The sequence below is a fragment of the Magnolia sinica genome, chromosome 18 (genome assembly GCF_029962835.1).
Source record: "Magnolia sinica isolate HGM2019 chromosome 18, MsV1, whole genome shotgun sequence".
Lineage (NCBI taxonomy): Eukaryota > Viridiplantae > Streptophyta > Magnoliopsida > Magnoliales > Magnoliaceae > Magnolia > Magnolia sinica.
In genome coordinates this window covers 18297578-18309170 of record NC_080590.1, presented here as the reverse complement: position 1 = coordinate 18309170, position 11593 = coordinate 18297578, and the positions used below count along the sequence as shown (strand labels likewise).

General features: G+C 41.8%; 1 non-coding gene across 1 annotated transcript; it reads right to left on the bottom strand.

The window, feature by feature from the left end:
- Window positions 1-553: 553 nt before the first annotated feature.
- Window positions 554-660, bottom strand: LOC131234083 (small nucleolar RNA R71). The gene has a single exon (XR_009165496.1). It is a non-coding gene; the product is annotated as a small nucleolar RNA R71 (small nucleolar RNA).
- Between the last annotated feature and the right edge of the window lie 10933 nt (window positions 661-11593).

Sequence of the window (11593 nt, the reverse complement as noted above, 5' to 3'; positions counted from 1 at the left end):
CAAGTGGGCCCGTGATGACACTCGACATCTCTTGACTGAAGGAGGATTGGTTGAGGGGTTGACTATCCATCGCAGAACTAGACACCGCTCGAAATCCCCTGAGTTAATTGAAGTTATGGCTAAAGACCAACCTCCTCTACTTCCACCCAGGGTGGAGGATACCCAAGATAAGAACGAGGTGCATCAGGCACCCCCGCCTCGTACTTTACGAGATTATCTACAACTAGCGGGAGTGAGTATGCCCTCATACATGATTTTCCCTGAAAACACAGGACAAAGGGACATCAAGCCAGGAGTTATCCAACTCGTTCCCAAATTCCATGGACTTGAATCAGAGAATCCATATTTACATTTGAAAGAGTTCGATGAGATTATAGCTACATTATGTTTTCCTAATGTATCCGAGGATACAATTAGGCTGAAACTCTTTTCTTTTTCCTTAAAAGAGAAAGCTAAGACGTGGTTACATTCACTGCGTCCTAGATCCATTGGCACATGGAACGATATGTAGAGGGAATTCATAAAAAAATTCTTCCCACATCATAAAACGATTACCCTCAGAAAAGCAATCATGAACTTTGCCCAAAAGGAAGATGAAACATTCTTCCAATGTTGAGAAATGTTCAAAGATTTGGTCAATTCATGCCCACAACACGGATTTGAAACGTGGCGCATTACAAATTTTTTCTACGATGGATTGACATCTTCCATGCGCCAAATGGTCAAGACAATGTGTAATGGAGAGTTCATTAATAAAGATGTTGACGAGGTGTGGGATTACCTCGACAGTCTTGCTGAAAAAACACAATCATGGGACTATTACCTAAAGTCGAACACCACGCCTAAGCCGACTCAATTAAAGGAGAAAGGTGGATTATATCTCTTGAAAGAAGAGGATGATCTCAAGTGTAAAGTGACTACGCTCATAAGGAAAGTTGAGGCCATGGAAGGAAAGAAGGATAAGGTTAATGAAGTTGTTTGCGGCATCTGTGATTGCACATTCACACAACTGAAAACTGTCCTACAATACCGCCTTTCGAGGAGTGTTGAATGAACAAGCCAATGCCGTAAATAATTATCAAAGACCTTTAACTGGACCTAACTCCAACACATACAATCCTGGCTGGAAAAATCATCCAAATTTTAGTTGGAGGAATGGACAAACGGCGACTCCTCCAGGTTTCTTCAATCAAAATCCAAATCAAGTGAAACCTCAAGAGGAACCGGTTCAAAATCCTATACAAGAGCTGGTCAGGCAATGCGGGAATTACAGATTTTATGCAAAGATAGATTCTCGTATGACGGTTATAGAAAAGGGGATGCTTCCTGCATAACCTCTCCCCAATCCTAAACCGTAGTACGAGATCAATGATCCCAGCTCTTCAAATCAGATGGGGCATGCTAAATCCATCACCACTCTTAGGAGTGGAAAAATCATTGATAAAACTCTTCCGGTTAGGCCCGAAAAGTCTCAAGAACCAAAAGAGGACAACAATGATGGATCTAGTGATGCCCCACAAAAATTAAAACCGGAACTTCTAGAGAAGCCAGTTGCTCCATTCCCCCAATGGTTGGTTTCACAAAAATCTCTCTCTAACTCTCAGGATATCCTAGAGGTGTTGAAACAAGTGAAAGTCAACATTCCTCTACTTGATGTCGTGAAACAGATACCTTCATATGCCAAATTCCTGAAAAACTTATGCACGACCAAACGACAGAAAATTATTCAAAAGAAAATCTTCTTGACTGAGAAAGTGAGTGCCATCCTGAAGCAAGACGTGCCGCAGAAATTCAAGGATCCCGGTAGCCCAACCATATCATGTGTAATCGGGAACCATCGAATTAATCACGCACTTCTTGACTTAGGAGCGAGCGTCAATCTGATTCCCTACTCGGTATACAAACAGTTAGGTTTGGGTGAATTAAAACCCACCCTAACCACACTACAACTTGCTGATCTCTCTGTTCGTGTACCAAGAGGGATAATTGAGGATGTGTTAGTCCAGGTCGATAGATTTTACTACCCCGTAGACTTTATCATCCCTGACACCGAACCCATCAATAACATGAGCACTCGATTCCCGTCATTCTTGGTCGCCCATTCCTTGTCACGTCAAATGCAATTATCAATTCGGAATGGTATCATGATTATGTCTTTTGAAAATTTGACATTGGAGTCAAACATCTTTTTCAATAACTAGCAACAACTCAGAGGATGATGGCGTTTTCCACGACATTAACATGATTGACTCTTTCACGGAAGATACGACACCTCCGACCTTATCCTCCGACCATCTAGAGACGTGCCCGGCCCACTCCCATGATTTTGATGATGACATGATTAGGAGACGTGCGCCTTGCTTGATACCGCAATTGAAGTTAACCGATGGAGGCCACAATTTGAAGAATTACCACAAACCGATGTAGTGCCTCTACCGTCTAACCTCAAGCCGCCAAAGCTTGACCTAAAACCTTTGCCCTCTGATTTGAAATATGCATATTTGGGTCAAGATGAGACATACCCGGTGGTGATCTCTGTCCACTTGGAGAAAGAACAAGAGAGTATGCTTATATCTACTCTCATTGAGCATAAAGGAGCCTTGGGATGGACGATAGCGGACCTCAAGGGAATCGATCCCTCGATTTGTACTCACCGCATATATCTTGAGGATAATGCAAAACCGCTCGGCAACCACAACGTAGACTAAATCCAAACATGAAGGAAGTGGTTAAAGCCGAGGTTCTTAAACTATTGGACGTGGGTATTATATACCCTATATCTGATAGTCAATGGGTGAGTCCAACTCAAGTGGTCCCTAAGAAGTCCTAATCACTATCGTAGCCAATGCTAATAATGAACTCGTGCCAACTAGAGTCACTACGGTTGGAGAATGTGCATTGACTACGGGAAGTTGAATACCGTCACGAGGAAAGACCACTTCCCTTTACCATTCATCGATCGGATCCTGGAAAGGTTAGCTGGTCATTCCTATACTGCTTCCTTAATGGGTATTCGGCTATAACCAGATAGAGATAGCCTCAAGACCAGGAAAAGACCACATTTACATGTCCCTACGGCACCTTTGCATCGAAGGATGCCATTCGGACTATGTAATGCCCCCGCCACCTTTCGATGTATGCTTAGTATCTTTCCGATATGGTAGGGCAATATCTAGAGGTCTTCATGGATGATTTCTCTTTTACGGTCCATCTTTCAGAAGTGCTTGGAAAGTCTTAAATGTGTCTGAAAAGATGTGAAGAAAAGAACTGGTACTTAATTGGGAGAAGTGTCATTTCATGGTTCGAAGGGAATTGTCCTTGGGCATATCATCTCGTCCCAAAGGAATCAAGGTAGATAAGGCAAAAATCGATCTTATCTCTAACCTACCTCCACCCAAGAACATTAGAGACGTGCGATCCTTCTTAGGACACGCAGAATTTTACAGGCGATTCATAAAGGACTTTAGTCTTCTCTCTCGCCCTTTATGTAATCTTCTTCAAAAGGATGCTCCGTACGAGTGGACTGAGCAATGCCAGGAAGCTTTCACCAAGCTTAAGGGCACGTTAACCACCGCACCTATCATGCAGCCACCCGACCGAGCCTTCCTTTTGAGCTTATGTGCGACGCTTCGATTATGCTCTTGGAGCGGTCCTAGGCCGAGAAAAGATAAGCGGCCCTACGTCATTCATTACGCAAGTAGAACTTTAAATTCCGCCCAAGTGAACTACTCGACTACGGAAAAGAACTCTTAGCCGTAGTGTTCGCCTGACAAATTTAGATCCTACTTGATCGGATCCAAGATCATTATCTACACGATCATGCGGATCAAGTATCTTCTTTCTAAGAATGATTCTAAGCCCCGCTTGATACGATGGATCCTTCTACTTCAAGAATTTGATTTGGAGATAAAAGATAAAAAGGAGTAGAGAACGTAGTGGCCGATCACCTCTCTCGCCTTAATACCTCGATTCCCTTGAGGCGACCCATATTAATAACATGTTCCCTGATGAACAACTGTTTGTAGTCTCCCATTCACCTTGGTTCGATATTGCTAATTATCTTGCTACAGGTGCCATACCGACACATTGGATTGCGTAAGATAAGAAGAAATTTTTCACCGAGGTGCGCAACTTTTCCTGGATGATCCTTATTTATTTAAGTATTGCCCGGACCAAATTCTAAGGAGATGTGTACGACGATGAGCATCGGAGCGTCATCTCCTTCATCACTCAGAGGCCTGTGGTGGTCACTTTTCTGCTAAAAAGACCACGGCCAAGATTCTCCAGTGTGCTTTTATCGGCCCACTATGTTTAAGGACACTCATGAGTTTTGCAAAGCTTGTGAGCGTTGTCGAAATTGGGACCATTGTCCCGTCGAAATATGATGCCTTTGAATCTCATCCTTATCATCAAGCATTTGATTCTGGGGCATCGATTTCATGGGACCATTCCCCAATCATTTGGAAATCAGATATTTTGCTCGCCGTGGATTATGTCACTAAATGGGTCAAGCAATTCCGTGTCGAAAGAATGACCATCGCACGGTCATTAAATTCCTAAAAGAAAACATCCTTTCTCGATTCTAACGCCTCGAGCCATCATTAGTGATGGGGGCTCACATTTTTGTAATAGACCATTCGAGAGCTTAATGAAGAAATACGATATCTCTCATAAGGTGAGCACCCCATACCATCCACAGACAAGTGGACAAGCTGAAATTTCCAATAGGGAGATTAAACACATTTTGGAGAAAACGGTTAACCCTGATCGTAAGGATTGGTCAATTCGATTGACCGATGCCTTATGGGCATACCGTACTGCATTCAAAACCCCTATTGGAATGTCTCCCTTTAGACTTGTCTATGGGAAGGCTTGTCACTTGCCTGATGGAACTGGAACATAAAGCGTACCGGGCGATCAAAAATCTTAATTTCAATCTGGACAACGCTGGCTCGCTACGCAAACTTCAATTGAATGAACTTGAAGAAATCCGTAATGATGCGTACGATAATTCGAGAATTTACAAGGACAAGATGAAAGCATTTCATGACCAACACATTTTGCGAAAATCATTCGCGCCGGGTCAGAAGGTCCTTTTGTACAATTCTCGATTATATCTCTTTCCGGGTAAGCTTCGATCTCGTTGGACCGGCCCTTACATTGTTGTTACTGTTTTTCCGCATGGGGCCGTTGAGATAAGAGATCCCGACAATGGCAAGGAGTTTAAAGTCAATGGACATCGATTGAAACCATTTGTCGAGAAATTTGATTCAGAGGACATGTCCATGCCTCGACTGCTCCTGTTTACCAGATTGATCTCCTAGTCCGATGGAGGTATAGGTAGGTTTCTGTTTTCTTAGGACTAGGGTAGTTGCTTTATTTGTGTGGGTGAAGACGGTAAACTTAGCGCTCCCGGGAGGCAACCCACTCTTCATTTCATTTCATTTTTATCATTAGTTAGTTCAAACTTAGTGGGAAACATAACAGCAACCCCTCACTAGACTACAACTCGTCCACTAAGGGTAACCTAGGGGTTTAAAGGCTTGTTGCATACGCTAAATGCAATCGAGAGTACCTGTGAAAGTGGTGTAGGTAGGATTTCATTTTTGTTATTTTTATTTTACTTCTGTTGGTTTCTCTCTTGTGCTAACCCGATCTTACGTAGATATCTTTGGAAAGCCTTTTGATTCTTTCGTCGTAATATCTTTCCATCACTCCTCTTATATTTTTGTTGTCCCATGTGCATTGCATGCCTATTTCTTTTACATTGAGGACAATGTAGATTTTTGGTTGGGGGTGGGAGATTATGTCACCTAATCAGCATTTTCTTGGTCTTGTACAAAAGTTGTGAAAATTTTAAAAATTTTCTGACATTTTGTTGAATTTGAAGTGATTTTGATAACCATCTTGGATTTAAAATTACAAGATAAGTGAAGTTGGTAATTTATGACTCTTAGATTCAGTTATCTATTATATTAGATTTCACAGTTAAGTTTGAAGTATTAATCTATAATTGGAAGTTTTAAACATTGATTGAGTTATGAGTTCACATGTCACATCTCGCTTTCACATTAAGATTTCTAATCACTAAGCATGTAAGGAACCAGCTTGGAAAATTTGCCCGTCATGAAAAAAAAAAAAAGAGAGAGAGATACCTTTGGAAAAGGTTAGGCGAATAATTTTCACCATAGGTTTGCTCCCTATAGGTGTGGATTTAATTCTCCTCTCCCTCGAAAAAAAAAAAAAAAAAAAGAACTGAAAGGCAAATTCTGGTTTAAGTTTTGAGTGTCCTAAATACTGTTTTGATTATCAATGTTATCATAAAAATTATCCATTGGATTTCTTAATGATGATAAGCCGAGATTTTATTATACACTCATGATACTCATTGTTTAGAATTGTTCTAATTAATGCATAAATACTTTAAAGTTGATTATGAAATTTATTGTGCACTTGATTCCGGGAGGAAGTAATATCCAACATTCATGCATCTTAGAATTTTCGAATCTAGAGTGTTTTTTTTTTTTTTTAAATATCGCTTAAGTTCATAAAAATTGTCCCGTATTTCTCAACTTATTTTTCGCATACTTTGCTCGAGATAGCAATGCTGGTTGGGGTTGTGTTGAGGGTCAAATATTGCATATCAGACCCAGTTATTGCATGAATCTACAAGCATGATACCGTTTAATAGCCTGATTTAATTGTATTTGTGATGCAGAGTGTATTTACAAGCATGAACTAAAAAAAGGTGCTTAAACCATGGATTTAACGCTCTGATGATACCCAAGGCAAGGAACGGACTCCAGGAGATCAAGAGCGACGGAATTATACACCAGGGGTCCGCGGAAATCAAGGAATTGAAGCTCAAGTGGCCTGAAAAGTGTCCAGAATGCAAGATCATAGGGTTCCCACCATCTGATCAGTTCAAAACTCCATATGTGGCCTGAGGACCATAAATGAACCATACACGTCGATTTTCATCCATGGGATCCTTGTGAAAGTGGCTCAACAGTTCGATTAGCCCATAAACCATTGACTTTGGTTGCACCTGAGATCTGGATATTCTTCAAACTGGACCTAGATAGCTTAAATGAGATGAGAAAAGGAATGGACAGATCGGATCTTCCACAAGCATCACGCAGAGTCCCGCCTTGAACAACATGTGCAAGTGCACATGTGCACTAGCAGCACACCGAACCAATTCAACAGGTCATGGGACCTTTGACCGACCGATTCCAAGTAAAAGACGGAAATCTCCGTTTCCTATTTTCACGCCATGCGAAACGCTCGAACAGAGCCTCGCGGTTAGAGTCTGTGGACCACGATCGTGATGTTCATGATCGATCTGGACCGTCCACTGGAATCGGACGAGCGTACTGCCTTAGACCATGAAGCCTGTGCCAGGGAGGAAACCAGAGATCGCGCTCGCCATGACTGAACGTCTGTTGATCGCCGCAGGATCAATCAAGGTGGACCGTAGCAACGACGATCCAAACCCGACCATATCTGAATGAATTTTCGTGAAGCGTCCAATGGACGGATTGGATTTCTCAGAAAAGCCCGATCGTGAGCTCCACCGTCAACACAGCGGTAAGGAGGAGAGCTCTGTTGCGCGCGTCCAAGACCCAACGATTCGGGGCCGTTCTGCACTCATGGCCGGGAACGGTCTGACAATCCTGGCCGACCAAACCTTCCGTATAGGGCCACTGATCACCTTCAAGAAGGCCGACTGGAGGAGATCAAGCAATCAGATCCATGTTACACCCCTACTCGTTGCACGCAAGAAAATTCCGAATCCGTGCTGCGTAAGAAGTCCCACCAACTCTCGGGCTCTGGGGCTATAAGAAAGAAGGAGGAAAGCATAGAGGGCATCGGTGGCTGGAGTGGACGAGCAGGCTGGTTTTTGGCTTTGACGAAGGAAGAGAAACGGAGGGTGGTTTCTGCTATCCACGGCTGGAGAGAGAGCAGCGGCTGGTTCTTTTGCTAAGGCTGCTGGAGAGAACCAGGGAAGCTGAACGTGGTTGCTGCTGAACGTGGGAAGCAACAGAGGTTTTTTATCTGCTGGAGGAGGAACGTGAGAGAGGAAGTCAAGCAGGGTGGGGGCTTAGCATTGAAGGAAGAAGGGAACCAGAAGCGTAAATCGGTTCTTTGTCTCTCTTTCCTTCTTGTTCTTTTCTTTCCCTGTTTTATTTTATTTTGCTGTTTTAATCAGCCCATTCATGTGTAGCTAATCCTCTTAGCTAGGGCTAAGAGGTGAAGCCTGTAGCGAGATGGGAGACACTATTTCCTGCTTTTCATTTAAATTTATGAACTGAGCTTGGTTTTGAGTTGATTATTAAAAGAATATTTTCTCAGTCTTTAATGGTCTGTTGTGACTGAAATTACAATGGGTTTGCAATAGCTTTGAATATCTCTTTTTCTCTTTTGATGTTTATGACGTCAGGAGGCCCTGTTGTTCACCATCGTCTCCTGGGCATGGTAGGATGACAAGACCCTTTCCTGATCTTCATAAATTGTTGATTGTTTGGTAATTAGTTTAATCCGTTGTTTGCTTTGTCTCCGCATGGTTAGATGATGGAATCCATTCTAATTCATATACCTCTCATCTCTGGAAAACCGTAGGTTCGGTTTGATTTCCATAAATCTTAATGCAGCATAAGATCTCCCCGATCCCTACAAGTGGATCCTCCGAATCCCTAGTTTCCTTCCTCCGAATTCCTTAAAGTTTTAGATAATTATTCCGCAATTATTCCCTAAACTCTATTTGGTTTAGATCACATCTTAGTCTAGTTCTAGTTCTACTTGGTTTCAGATAACGTACATGTATCAGTCCCCGTGGATTCGACCTCGGTCTCACAGAGTTTATTATTACATCACAAACCTATACTTGGGGAGTGAACAATATATATATATATATATATATATATATATATATATATATATATATATATATATATATATATATATATATATCTGTCCATCAGTTTTTCCAACTCATTTTAAGGCATTAAAAAAATAAAATAAAAATTGAAGCGATCCAAATCACAAGTGGATCAAGCGATGGGAGAAGTGATCATTATACACCTATCATTGAAAACTTCATAGGATTCACCCTAATGTTTATTTTCCATCCAACCTATGGATAAAGTCACATAGATCTTGATGAACATGAAACACAAATATCAACTTTATCCAAAACTTTTGTGGTACATATAAGATTGTAATTGTGTGCATTAAATCACTACTTTGTAATCCACTTGATATTTAGATCTGCCTAATTTTTGGTGTCATGCTTTGAATTAAGTTGGAAAATTAATGAAAGGCATGTATATACAACAAATACATCAAGGTGGACCCCACAGTTGGGCAACACCAATAACAAAATCGAATTTTCTGCTTGTTGCAATCTAATTGGACCTCATCATCACATGGCATTTAATGCACCAATGTTGACAATGTAAGTGATGACGTGGGTCAATCACGATGTACGGAAATAAGATTACAGAAGATACCGATTGACATAGCATATTCATGGCTTATGCCATGCGATGCACAGCCAGGTGTACTTGGATGTGCAAGTAATAAAGAAATGGAAGAGAGAGTTTCAACTAGAGCTGGGCAACGAGTTGAGTCAGATTGGATTGGGTCTGACTTGACTCGGTCCGAAATTTTCATGGCCTGACCCAAACTCGATTCGATCCGGGACCAAGTCTGGGTAACCTGACTCAATCCGATCCAGTAGACTACTGGCCTGATCCGATCTGAGTCTGACTCGATCAGGGAAATCGAGTCAGATCGGATTGGGTACAGTTTGGATCGGTCCTCTTTTTTTTTTTGAAAAATTTAATAATAGAGAGGCAAGGCGGCCGACGAGCCATGACCACACAGTAAGCCATGGTCGGTCGATGAGCCATGACCGCACAGCGAGCCATGCGGTCTACCAACAAGGCAGGGCGAGAAAAATACTCCAAAATACATGATAAAATAAAAAAATAATAATAAATAAAAATGAAACCTACAGTACTTCCTTGCTCAATGGAGAAGATGAACGGTGATGATGAGTGGGTCGGGATGCTTAGTGGTTGGATCTGAGATGGGTACGATGCTTGTTCGGGTAGAGAAAGAGAAAGAAAAGATTAGGGTTTAGGGTACGACTTCAGGTGAAGAACAGTGATGATGAGTGACCAAATCTGAGATGGGTGCAGGCTGTGTGGTGCTCGTTCGGATAGAGAAAGGGAAAAAAAAGATGAGAGATTAGGGTTCGGGTGAGGATAGTTGCTGCCGAGCGGGATAGGTAAAAACTAAAAAGTAAAAAATTAAAAATTAAAATATTACTTATATAGAACCGAATAGATCGGATCGGATTCTGGTTCGGATTGGTCCGGATTGACCACTGATCCGAACTCGATCCGATGTACGATCGGATCTAACTGGACTAACTCGATCCGACCCAATCCTGACCTTCGGTCTGGTTCGGATCGAGTTGGATCCATCGGATCAGTCCGATTTCTGCCCAGTTTTAGTTTTAGCCATGTCAACATGCACACGTGTGTGAGTTTTATGTGGGTTGGCATGCTAAATATATAAGCAAGTGCCACGATCGTAATTTACAAGGAAGCAGCTTGGTTGGTGTAACACACCACCGACCTAGCTGGTGTGTGGGTAGTGTCATGCAAAGATGAACGTTAATGCTCTTCGAGCTCCGAGTTGTACAAACGGTTCAAAGGATATCAAAGTTTCATAGCCCCACAATGATGTATTTATTATATCCACACCTTTCATCCATTTTTCAAGATCACTTTAAAGCATGAGCCCAAAACCGAATTATATTTATTTGTTGGACAATTATTCTCACCATTAAAACATTAGTAGGACCCACCATAACGTTTATTTTTCATCCAATCTATTCATAAGGTCATACAAACATGGATGAAGAGAAAAAACAAATATAACATTGATCCAAAACTTCTATGACCCCAGAATGATTTCAATGGTAGATGTTCAGTCCCCCACTATTTTTTGAAGTGTGATCCAATTGATCTTTGGATCTATCTTAATTTTTAGGTCAGCCCTTACGGCTAACTCGAAAAATGGATGGACGGTTCGGATATAATATTTGAGAACCACAGAACGTGATAACGTCAACACACCAGCCAGGTCGGTGGTGCGTGGTACACCAGCCAATCCTTCCCATTTACAGATCCTCCATGTTCGTCACATAAGCATAGCTAATCTACACACTAGTTATCATCATCCTACGGAACATATCAACTATGTTTCTCATATACTTGTATGGCCAACCAGTGAGTGGCCCGGCCTGACTTCAGGGCTAGGGTTTGTTCTCAGTGTGCGTCCAGATGAATGGTCCGGATCTCGCACATGGGCACTTCGCTCTTCACACGAATACTTTTCTAACACTCCGAGCGAATGGGTTTCGGCGTTAATTGATCACTTCATAATGCTTATCTTTCCAAAAAGAAAACAAAAATCTCACCTTAAGAAGAAAAAAAAAACAAACAAAGGAGAAAACTCTACCCTCGACAAGGGAAGGTGAGTAGTAACTTTCGCCCTTTGCAAACAAAATCCAACATGA